Below are 12,390 nucleotides of genomic sequence, written 5' to 3'. Positions count from 1 at the left end.
GCAAAAAATAAAGCAAGTTAAATTTTGGTCTACCTCCCCCTAGACTTATACTAATCCTTCTCCCCCTTTGATCACAAAAAAAATGGGGTTTCAAGAAAAAAATCTAAGGGTTAAAGACATAGAAAATTTTGAGATCCTTAAAAATTTACAATAATTTTCACATAAACAGTCTCAAAAAAAAATTAATAAAATTATCTAAGTGAAATTATAAGAAAAAAATTATAACTTAAATAGTTTTGCAAATATATATATATTTTAAAAAAAGCAGTTTTGACAAAAGATTTTCTTAAATCTTTAAAATTTTTTCTAAGTAATTAAATTTCTAAGTCAATTTCAAAAAGTATTTTTCTAAGTATAAAAATATTTTGAGAGAAAAAATGTTTGAAAAACTTTGAAAGCATTAATTAATTCTAATTTTAATGCTTTGATAGAAAGTTAATTAAACATTTATTTCAATATTTTGGCTTACAAGTCGTGGCGAGGCACTAGGCCTTCTTGTTTATTGGAGCAACAACCACTTCCTTAGACAAAGCCTCATAGAGAAATTCATTGTTTAATTTTCTCACTGGAAAGAGCTAATTTTAATTTTAAAATTTAGACTAAGCAAAATTTAGGAACCCAATAAAGGTTCCAGCCTACTGGATTAACCAACAAGTTTTTAGGGACATTCTTTCTTGAAATGTTCCTAATTTGTCCCGGGTGATATCTAAATTACCAATTTAAATTATTGGATCTTCTAAAATTGGTTTTATATGAACATGCATAATTTTTCAAGTTATCTATTTGAAGTTTCAAATTTTGATTTTCTAATTTCAATTTTTCACTTTCCAATTTTAATTTGTCTAATTCTTCTAAGGGACAAGATTTAGCCAAAATTATTTTTAAAATTTTGATTTCCTTTTATAATTTACAACAGTCTTTAGTTAATAACTTAACGAACTTAAAAAGTTTACCGGGAGGAAGAGAACGTACCTGACTTACCTTGTCGAGTTCGTTGTCCATGTCTCCCCTTGAACTGCTGCTTTCTTCTGATGAAGCTCCCCCTTCATCGATGTTCTCGATGCTCATCTCATAAGAGCTTGAATCGCAGTCGTCGTCTTGATGACTCGCCATCAGTGCGAGTTCGGAGAATGCTTCGACTTCCAATTCGGACGACGTATCATCCCACGTCGCCTTTAGGGCCTTTCGCTTTTGGATAGACTTCTAACCCTTCTCCTTGTCCTTGATCTTCAGCTTGGGGCAGTTGTCCTTGACGTGCCCTTCTTTGTCGCAGTGGTAGCAGCGGATCGTCCTTTTCTTATTCCCCTGCGGATGGTTAGTAGATCTGGATTTACAAAGTTTCTTGAATCTTCTTACCATCATTACCATTTCCTCGTCGTCAAGAGCAGATTCCGACTCTGGTTCGTCTCTCGAAGCTTTGAGGGCGACGTTGTTCTTGGGCTCCTTCATTCCTGCACATCTTGATTCATGCACTTCAAATGTTGAAAAGAAATCTTCTAACAAAATTTTTTCTAAATCCTTAGAAATGTAAAAAGCATCTACTAATGATGCCCATTGGTATTTCTAGGAAATGAATTCAGTGCGTACCTGAGCGAATCTCGGTTACTTACCTTTTCTCTGAGATTCTAAAGTCCGGTAATGATTTCTTTTATTCTCAAGTGCAGATGCACGACTGTCTCGTCTTCCCCAAGTCGCAGGCTAGTGAGCTGATTGCGAAGCAGATCTCTTCTGGTGAGCTTGGCTTCGGACGTCCCTTCGTGCAGCTCGAGAAACTTCTCCCAAAGTTCCTTTACCGAGTTGTAGTACCCAATCCTGTTGACTTCTTGAGGTGGAAGAACGCTTAGCAGATCGTATTCTGCTTTGTCGTTCGCCACGTATTCAGCCTGCTCCTTTTTCATCCATTGACATTTTTCCTTACCTTCTGGTGCTACAAAGTCAGATTCCATTGTTAAAACTAATTTGAAATCTGTTGTAAAAAATACCTACATCAATTTTTTCCAGGTGGCGAAGTCCCCTTTGTATTTCGGCGGGTGGATGCTTGGTCCGACCATCTCGTTGCTTCGTTCGACGGTTAGTCCTCCTGAAGCGCCTAGGCTCTGATACCACTTGTAGGACCGTTGCGACCGGCTAGAAGGGGGCGGTTGAATAGTCCTGTAAAATAAACAAAAACCCCTCCCGACTTTTCAAACTAACACTTGTAAAATAATTAAAGCAGAAAACAGAAAGTAAAAGGCTCACAGAGAGTTGACTTAGTTACAACAAGGGAGGTTGTTAATCCAAGGAAGATGTCGTACTATTATCTCCTTCTGGCGGAGAAGCCTTTTTTACAGTAGTGAAGTGCACAACTAGAGAAGCTAAACTAGAGAAAGCGTACAAGTGTTGTTACAATGAGTTGTTCTGAATTAATTGAAAGCTTCTGGACCAAGGCTATATTTATAGCCTTGGTCGGGGCGCCTAGAAGGGTTCCGAGTGCCCTGGGGGAGGATAAATTTTATCCCCCAACGTTCAAATGGAGATTTTACTCGATCTGGTCAAAATTCAATCTTCAGGCGCTTGGAAGGGTTATGGGCGCCCCGGGCTGGTCTGGGCACCCCGGAATGATCCGGGTGCCCCGGACAATTCCGGGCTCCCCGGACCCTAAGTTAACTCCGGTTGACATTTTCGCCTCGGTCCGGGTCTTCAACTCCGGTTCCGCTCGCTTGGGTGATCTCTGCCATTTGAAAAAGGGCTCACCCGAACCCAGGTTCCGGTCTTCTCGAGCTGGCTTCTCTCTGGCTTCTCTCTGGCTTCTCGTCCCTCGGAATCGCCGCGTGTTTCCTTCTCGTCTGCCAGCGTACTTATCCGCAGTCTTCGTCCCTCGGCCGCACCCCGTGCGGACCTTCTTGCTAGCTGCGTCTCTTGCTCCTCGAGCAGTCTTCCGCTCCGGCTTCTCGTCCCTCAGAACCACCGCGCGCTTCCTTCTCGTCGGTCGGTGTACTCTTCCGCAGCGCCTCGTCCCTCGGACGTACCGTGTGCCGTCCTTCTCGCTGGCTGCGTCTTCTGCTCGACTACATGTACTCCTAAGCTCCTGCACACTTAGACACAAGGTTAGAAACAAACATGACCTAACTTAACTTGTTGATCACATCAAAATAACCTTGGGGTTCCAACAATGTGGTCTTATAAAACTCTTAATATAAGATTGACTGGATGCTTCCCTTATATGCCTAGCTGGGTAAAGATCGAGTGGGCTTAAAGACACTTATCCTTAGAAAACTCTGCATATTCGCTCAGTTAGGCACAGGTTGACCAAGTTATAGTATATATATATATATATATATATATATACACCCGAGCTTTGCCCGACCGGGTATTCATAGAGAACCTTTATGTTTGTTCGGCCTTTACCCGACCGACCTCCTATTAAAAGTTACATATAATGTTAAATATCTCTGGGATCGACTGGGATTTACCCGGCCGGGTGTTCACAGAGAACCTTTATATTCATTCGGCCTTTATCCAGCTGATCATACATTAAAAGATATATATAAGGTTAAGTATCTCTGCGCCCGCCTTGGCTTTACCCAACTGACCCTTTGCCCGACCTGGCTTTCATTAAAGTCGACTGGCCATTAACTGACCGAACACACTACCTTTTTATTTTCAGAATAAAACTTAAAATCTTTATATTCAACCAAGTTCACACCTGGTTGTCCTTATCTCGACGTTCTACTGTGGAGTCACACGGGCAAGATCTAAGAATGCTGAGGCTGGATGATTAACCAAACCAGGTATGGAATGCTCATCCATTTGTCTTTAACTGCCATATCACCTTGTCTTTGACTTCTACGTCTTCTTCTGGATCCACTCATTATGACCCATATCACTAGCCTCTCCTTCAAGTCTAGTCGAAGGAGACGTAGTTGACTGACCGGACTTGAGTTTTAGTCTCGCTTGTTCTCCTTCTATACTTAATGATTTTCAAGGTTTATGTTTTTGATTGTGCTTCTAGGCACTTGATTATTTTTTTTTTCAAAAAATGATCTACTTCCTGTTAGAGCTAGTAGTGAGGACACGCGAAAAGGTTTTTTTACTACAAATGTTTCAATTGTCACGTCCCTCATAAATGCCCATTTATGGGTGAATGCCACGTGGTTATGATGTTTGCTGACATCTACTGCTTCATATGGCACAATGTCACATTCGACTTTGCAAATCAACGATCATCCTTATGCGAGCCGTTTTAATCTAATGATGGTAACTAAATTCCTCCTTATAAAACCCTAAACCTTATGCATTCTCCGCACTTCGTCTTTCATCCCCTTCAATCTCTCCTTCCGGCGATCTCTGTTTCCCTTGACTTTCTTCTACTCTTAACCTTACGCCAGTAAGTCATTGATCTTCTGCCTGCTTTTCATTCTACCATGGCTCAGGAATCTTTCGCTCCCTCGTATACTCTTACCTCTTTGAAGTTCAATGCCTCTAATAGGGCCTATCTTCATTCTAGATATGAAATTCCTCACAATTACCGCATTTGTATTCCTTCCTCGGACGAGCATCCTAATTTTTCTCTTGATAATCATGTGACTTTCTTTTTCTATCAGTTAGTGGCTGGTTTACGTTTTCTCATTCACCCATTTTTATCAGAAGTAAGTCAGTATTTCAGCATCCCACTACAATAATTTATGCCGAATGCATTTCGTTATATGCGTGGGATGTTCATGTTGTTCCGCCTATTTAGAATTCCTCCTACTCCTTGCAATCTTTATCTGTTTTCCTATCATAAAAATATCAAAATTTGGGATTTTCCTATTCCAGTCCCAACCGAAAGCAGTCTTCTTCGAGGACATGCCGTTTTTGAATAAGGGTTGGAAATCACATTTTTTCTTCATAGAAGTACCTAATTCTGTCACTTGGTCTGCTGATATGGTTGTACTATCATGATACGATATCAAAAGAATTAAGTACCGAATCTATCTACGCTAGTATAGCATAAGGTCAATTCGAGTCATCTCCCAACGAATGCAACGGTGGAATGATAACCATAGGATTGTATGTTATTTATGTTTTTGGATTTTTAATATGAAACTAGGGTTTGGGTTTTGGATTATGAGCCTAGAAAATGAAGAGCAATGCAAGTACAAAATCTAATCCTAATGAATAAAAGATATTCTATCTACCTATTAATAGTGATCTTACAACGCATTATCACTCTATACTATGATTTCACCATCAACAGAATTAAACTAAGGAATGAAATAGCAAAGCATAAAATGAAACCAAATCTAGTAAATGAAGGACAATGTAAGTAATAAAAACTAAGTCTAACCTAACTACAATTGCAGAAAATAAAAGGCAACATGAAGTAAAATAAAGTAAAGCATTTAACAAACCCTAAAGTATTGAACAAAACCTATAGCATGTCATGAAATCTAAGCTAATCTATCCTAATTGCATTCAATCAAAGGACAACTATTACTAACATTCAACCAACCAAAGCATTGCAAGAAATTGGAACTAAAATGCATTAATAAAACTGTAAAGGGTGTTTGGGGCATTTTATCGAACACATCAAAGGCAACATTTGATTAAACCTAATGCAGGAAATCTAAAAACTAAAAGCTTGAATTTGATTACAATCAATCATTATGAACTCATTCAAAGCATAAAAACCAAAGAAGCATTCAATAATCAAAGAAATAGACCAATCTTGGCGACGAAGAAGTTGCTGTTGGATGCGCAAAGAAGATCGAATATGTTGATGGGGGTAGTTGCATTGATGAATACGGATCTGATCAGAAATCAGAATTTGTTTTGTCTAGATCTGGATCGAATGAAGGAAGTGGAGGAAGAACTTCCTCTCTTCTAACCCGAAGAGAGATGGCCGGAGAGGGTGAATGGTGGAGATGAGGGGGAAGATAGAGAGGAGAGGACGAGGGGATGAGGTGGTTGGTCAACCGATGGTGATGAGGTGAAGGTGAACCACTGACTGTGAGGTTGAGAGCATGAAGTTGGCTTGGCAGCATGCGTGCATCCTCGGCGTCAGGGCAAAAGAATGGCAAAGTGACGGGAATGGAAGGTTTTGGGTTTTGGGTTTTAAGTTAATGAGAGGAGTGAGATTCAAATCCATTAAGGGAAAGTAAAATTGGGCTCTTATATGAGTTGGGCTTTTGAAATTAGACTTGGAATCACATTGAATTGGAGGTCCACTTCTTGATGAACCCTTGGATTACTTGATCACGATCAACGACCTAGATGCTTCCAATCTGGATGAATGATCCAAGATGCTCCAGATCTCTATCAATGACCCATATTGCTTCCCTATAAAACAAGATGAACCTTTTAAATAAAATTCTAGAAAATATATAAAAAATTACATCAATACTCCAAATAAATCTCAACTCATAAAACATGACATAAATATGGAATTAAGCATAGAAGAGGGTAAAAATGCTAAGTATAAGAGCCAAAATAGTATATCAAAATGCTAGTTATCAACTCCCTCACACTTATTTTTGCACATCTTAAGCAAGTAAAATAAAAAAAATAATTTAAAACTCATTCCCCAATGCAATACCCAATCATACTTGAAAGATGATAAAAGAATAGTTACCTAGGATCATCAAAATTCAAAAATCAAGGCATTCATGAACTTAGTTCTTACATTTGTTAACAAGTATGGTGACTTCAATGAATCTTGAATAGAATATGAATGATAAACCTCACAAGATAATAGTAGTTGCTCTCACACACACAAATAATGCAAAATTAGAGTTCTCTCAAAGCTACTCATAATGTCGTACTACCATATGCTTGCTTATTTCCTACTCTCCACCACTATAAACACAAGAATAGCATGACTCCAAAGGACTTATTAGAATCACAAAGAAGTAAGAGGAGAACAAGAATAAGAAAGATAGTATAAAATGTAAGAAAGAAAACAATGAAGACATGAAACAATAGAAATGCTATCATGTTGAGTTCAACTAAAAAATACACATAAGCACTCCTTACAAACAAATTGTAGGTCCCTTGGCGGCCAACCAGATGGGGGTGAATAGCCTGCAAATAAAAAATTGAACTTTTATCGAACTTTATAGCTTTATTAAACTAAACACTTGCATAAAAGAAATAAGAAACTGTTTAAAAAGAAGAGGCACAAAAAGGTTACTTGGTTTACAATCAGGGGATTGCTAATTCAAGGAAGTTGAAGCTCACTAAACAATCTCCTTCAGGTGGAGAAGCCTCTTACAACAGTTGAAGTACTTAATTACAGAACAAAACTAAAGACGAATCATTTACAAGTGTTGTTCTGAGCTACTGGGACCAAGGCTGTATTTATAGCTCTGGTCGGGGCACTTGGAAGGGTTCCAAGAGCCTGGAGGGGGATAAACTTTTATCCCCATCGTAACAGAATGCACCACGTTGCATTTGGATGGAGTTATTGGTCTGGGCACCGGACCGAGAAAGTCAACTTCTTGTTGACTTTTGGTACCAATCTTTCGCTCCAGTTCCGCTCACATTGGTCCGGGTCTTCTACTCCAACACCACTTGCTTGGGTGATTTCGACCATCCGGAATAAGGCTCCCCAAACATATTTTTCGACCTTCGAGCAGTCTTCCGCTTCTCGTCCCTCAGAAACGTCGCGCACCTCCTTCTCATCCGCCAACGTACTTTTCTACAGCGCCTCGTCCCTCGGACGCATCAAGCCCGTCGGCTCTCTCCCTTGTTGTCATTCTCGCTAGCTGTGTCTTTCGCTCGCTTCCTGCGCTCCTAAGTTTCTGCACACTTAGACACAGAGGTTAAATACCAATAGAACCTAACTTGACTTGGTTGATCACATCAAAACTACCTTGGGGTACTAACAATTTTTCTCTTTTTGATATGAACAATCCAAGTTAAGTTAGGGAAAAAATATAAACCACTAATAATAAAGTAAATTTTGAAAATAATAATGTGCAAAAATTAATGATAACCTCCCCCTAGAATTAATCTTCACTTCTCTCCCTTTGATCACATTAAAAATGGGGTACTTGTAAATCCTTTGAAAAAGAAATCTAAAACAAAGTCCAAGGGACACACTATTTTCCAGAAAATTAAATTTTTTTTAAAAAATCTGGAATCTTATAATGAATTTTGAATTTTAAAAAAAAATACTAAGAGTTGAGTAGACATAAATTTTTTCAAAAAAAAAATCTTTTCTAGAAAGATGAAAATTTTTCATAGAAAAATAAAGTTTGAAAATAACTCTATAAAAAAATTAATAGAAAATATTTTAAATTTTTTGTACAGCTAAAAAATTAACTTCTAAATAATTTCTAATAAAAATTTTGATAAATAATTTATTTGAAAGCATTATATCATTTTTAATTACATGCTTAACAGTTAGTCAATTAAATATTTATTTTAGTAATTGATTTTCAGGTTGTGGTGAGGTACTAATCCTTTTTGGTTATTGGAATAATAACTGCTTCTAGACAAAGCCTTTTAAAGAAATTAAACATTTAATTTTCTTTCTGAAAGTCCTTGGTCAAACTTTAAAATATAACAATTTAATATAAGCATGTTTTTGGAACCCAATATAAGTTCCTACCTACTGGTTAATTAAAAATTTCTTAGAGATATATTTCTATAATATTTTATTAATTTATCACATGTGATATCTAAGATGTCACTTAAGTCCTGAATTATTTCTAAATTTTGAAGAAATGTAAGTGGAACATGTAGAAATTTTCAAATTTTGTATTTGTTCCTTGAAATTTTCATTTTGTAATTTTAGTTTGTCAAAATCCTCTAATCGACAAGTCGTTGCTAGAGTTCCTTTTAACTCATTATTTTCTTTTAATAATTTTTATTTTCTATTTCTAATTTGCAAGAAATTTTTTATGGCATTTTTATAAAGAGAAATAACTTATCAGGAAGTAGGGACCGTACCTGACTTACCTTGTCGATCCTGTGTCTGAAACTCCCCTTGAAGTGTTGCATCCTTCTGATGTTGCATCCTTCATCGATGCTCTCGATGCTCATTGAGGATGAGCTTGCTTCATCTTCATCTTCCTAGTGACTTTCCACTAACGCAAGTTCGGCGATGGCTTCAATTTTTGACTCGGACGACATTTTGTCACACGTCGCCTTTAGATTATACTTAGTCTGAGATGACTTCTTATTCTTCTCCTTGTCCTTGTTCTTATCCTTGCATTTCAATTTAGGACAGTTGTCTTTCATGTGCCCTTCTTCATTGCAATGGTAGTATCTTATCTTTTTTTTTCCCTTCTATTACCCTGCACTTAATTAAATTTATTAGTTTTAAATAATTTTTTAAATTTTCTTACCATGAACGTCATTTCGTCATCATTGAGAGAAGATCTAGAATCTGGTTTGTCCATTTTTGCCTTTAAGGCAATGTTGTGTTTAGGCTCCTTCTTCAGATCTACACATCTTGTTTCATGAACTTTAAAAGTTGAAAATAACTCTTCTAAAGTACTTACTTCTAGATCCTTAGAGATACAATAAGCATCTACTAATGATTCCCATTCAGTAGTCCTAAGAAATGCGTTAAGTGTATACCTTAGCGAATCTCAGTTGGTTACCTTTTCTACCAGATTTGTGAGTCTAGTGATGAGTTCCTTTATTCTTGAGTGAAGGTGTGCAATGGTTTAGCCTTACTCTAATTTGATGTTGCTGATCTGGTTCCTGAGTAGATCATGTCTCACGAGTTTTGACTCCGAGGCCCCTTCGTATAATTCTAGGAATTTCTCCCAGAGCTCCTTTTCTGACTAGTAGGCTCCAATCCGGTTGACTTCTTAAGGTGGTAAGACGCTAAGCAGATGGAACTCTACTTTGTCGTTTGCCATGAAGTCGGCTTGCTCCTTTATCCATTAGTATTCTTCTTTGTCCTCTGGTGCTACAAAATTAAATTTCATGATTAATGGTAAATCAAAATTTGTCTTAAAGAATACCTCCAACTTTTTATTCTAGCTCAGGAATTCCCCCTCGAACTTCGGTGGATTGATGCTCGGTCCGACCATCTCTTGTGCTTCATTTAGCGGTTAGTCCTCCTAAAGCTGTTGGGCTCTGATACCAATTGTAGATCCCTTGGCGGTCGGCCAGAGGGGGTGAATAGCCTGTACTATAAAAAACTGAACATTTCTTGAACTTTACAGCTTTATTAAACTAAACACTTGCATAAAAGAAATAAGAAATTATTTAAAAAGAAGAGACATAAAAGGGTTACTTGATTTGTAATAAGGGGATTACTAATCCAAGGAAGTTGAAGCTCACTAAACATCTCCTTCAGGAGGAAAAGTCTCTTACAATAGTTGAAGCACTTAATTACATAACAAAACTAAAGAGGAATCGTTTACAAGTATTGTTCTGAGCTATTGGGACCAGGACTGTATTTATATAGCGTTGGTTGGGGTGCTTGGAAGGGTTCCAGGCATCTAGAGGCGGATAAACTTTTATCCCCATCATAACAGAATGCACCACATCGTGTTTGGATGAAGTTCCTAGTCCAGGCGCCCGGAAGGATTTCGGGCGCCCGAACCAAGAAAGTCAACTTCCTGTTGACTTTTGGTCCCGGTCTTCCTCTCCAATTCCGCTTGCATTGTTCCAGGTCTTCCGCTCCGGTTCCACTTTCTTGGGTGATTTCGATCGTCCAGAATAGGGCTCACCCAACCCATTTTTCGACCTTCGAGCAGTCTTCCACTCTGACTTTTCGTCCCTCAGAAATGCCGCACACCTCCTTCTCTTTCGCTAACGTACTCTTCCGCAGCGCCTCGTCCCTTGGATGCACCGAGCCTATCAGCTCTCTCCTATGTCATCCTTCTCTCTAGTTGCGTATTTCACTCGACTTTCTGTGCTCCTAAGTTCCTGCACACTTAGACACAGAGGTTAAATACCAACATGACCTAATCTGACTTGGTTGATCAAATCAAAACTACCTTGGGGGTACTAACACAAATCACTATTTCCCTTCTCTTTCATGCTTAGCCATATACACTCTAAGCACAAAGTAGTACTCCAATAAATGTACATCAAAGTCTACCACCACTTATCACACTCAAATTAATAAAAAGTGCACGACATGTCAATTTTTTTTCATTTTTCTTTTCTTTTTCTCTTTTTTTTATAGGTGCCTCAATATTTTTATTCTTCTTGTTCTTCTTCTTCTTTTTTCAACTTTTTTTTAACTTTTTTTTTAACATAACATGCTATCAATACAAGTCTCTCAAAAATACAAAATATCTCTCAAACAATACAAGTCTCTCAACAATACAAAACATCTCTCAAAAATAAATATGGCTCAAAAAGATAAAGCATGGCTCAACCATGGTGATCAAGCATGGCTCACTCATGCTACATTTCGAATCTAGCCTTTCTCTTCAAAAAGTATGCATCTCCTCCCCCACACTTAAAATTTGACCGTCTCGGCCAATAAACTCAACAAGATAACAACCCAATGTTTCAATACCAAAAGAATAGCAAGACAAGTCACATAAGATAAGGGTGAAAAGAGATGGAAACAACCAAAGGATGAAAAGGATGTTATAAACAAATCATGCATCACATAGAATAGGAGGAAATAAACAAGCAACTCAATAAGGAATAAAAAATTGTTCAACTAAGCATGTATCAAGAAGAGTATACAAAAGAGCAAACAAGATAGCCTTCATCATAATCATGCCACTTATGCTAAATGTGGTCTCAAAAAGGAGCAAAGCAAGTTCTAGAGTATCGATCATCAAGAGTGCAAACCACACAAAGAGAAAGACAAATAAGAATGGATAAAGTCCTCACTAGGTATAAAATGATCAAGCTCAATTTATCAAAATAAAATCCATCACCACACTAGCAACCAGATGCAATCAATGAAGTCAATCATGCCAAGCGATTCCAAAGTTTGACGATCAAACTTAACTAGATTTTACAATTTTCAAGATGATATAAAGATATGCATAGAGAATTTATTCAAAATTGACAAAACTAAAACTCGAAAATCACTCGACAAGCAGAACAAGACAACTAAACAAGCTAACCAAAATAACCACTACAACTAAAGTAAAGAACATATATACAAAGAAAAAGAAAAGAAAAAGGGAAGGGAACATGAAAACTCCCTTGAGTCCTGGTGGCTAAAGGTGATTCAGAAGTAATATCCACGCAGGAAAGGGAGCAACTTGATGAACAATCCATCTCGGCGATTGAAGATGGTTCAATAATAAAATCCACGCTGGAGGTGGAATGGACCAAGGTGAGGTGAGAGCCTTCTTCATATAATTAGAATAGTCCTGGGTTACTCCCTCTAACATCATCGCCTCCTGGAAAAGTCTCTCTGGTGGGCAAAGGAGACTCAGCTGGAGCATCTACTTCAGAAGCTTGATTATTACAAGAGATAATGGGGCCTTGTTC

Source organism: Zingiber officinale, chromosome 9A, assembly GCF_018446385.1.
Source record: "Zingiber officinale cultivar Zhangliang chromosome 9A, Zo_v1.1, whole genome shotgun sequence".
NCBI classification, from domain to species: Eukaryota; Viridiplantae; Streptophyta; class Magnoliopsida; order Zingiberales; family Zingiberaceae; genus Zingiber; species Zingiber officinale.
The sequence above is the reverse complement of the archived record's forward strand: the minus strand, read 5'-3'. Positions refer to the sequence as shown.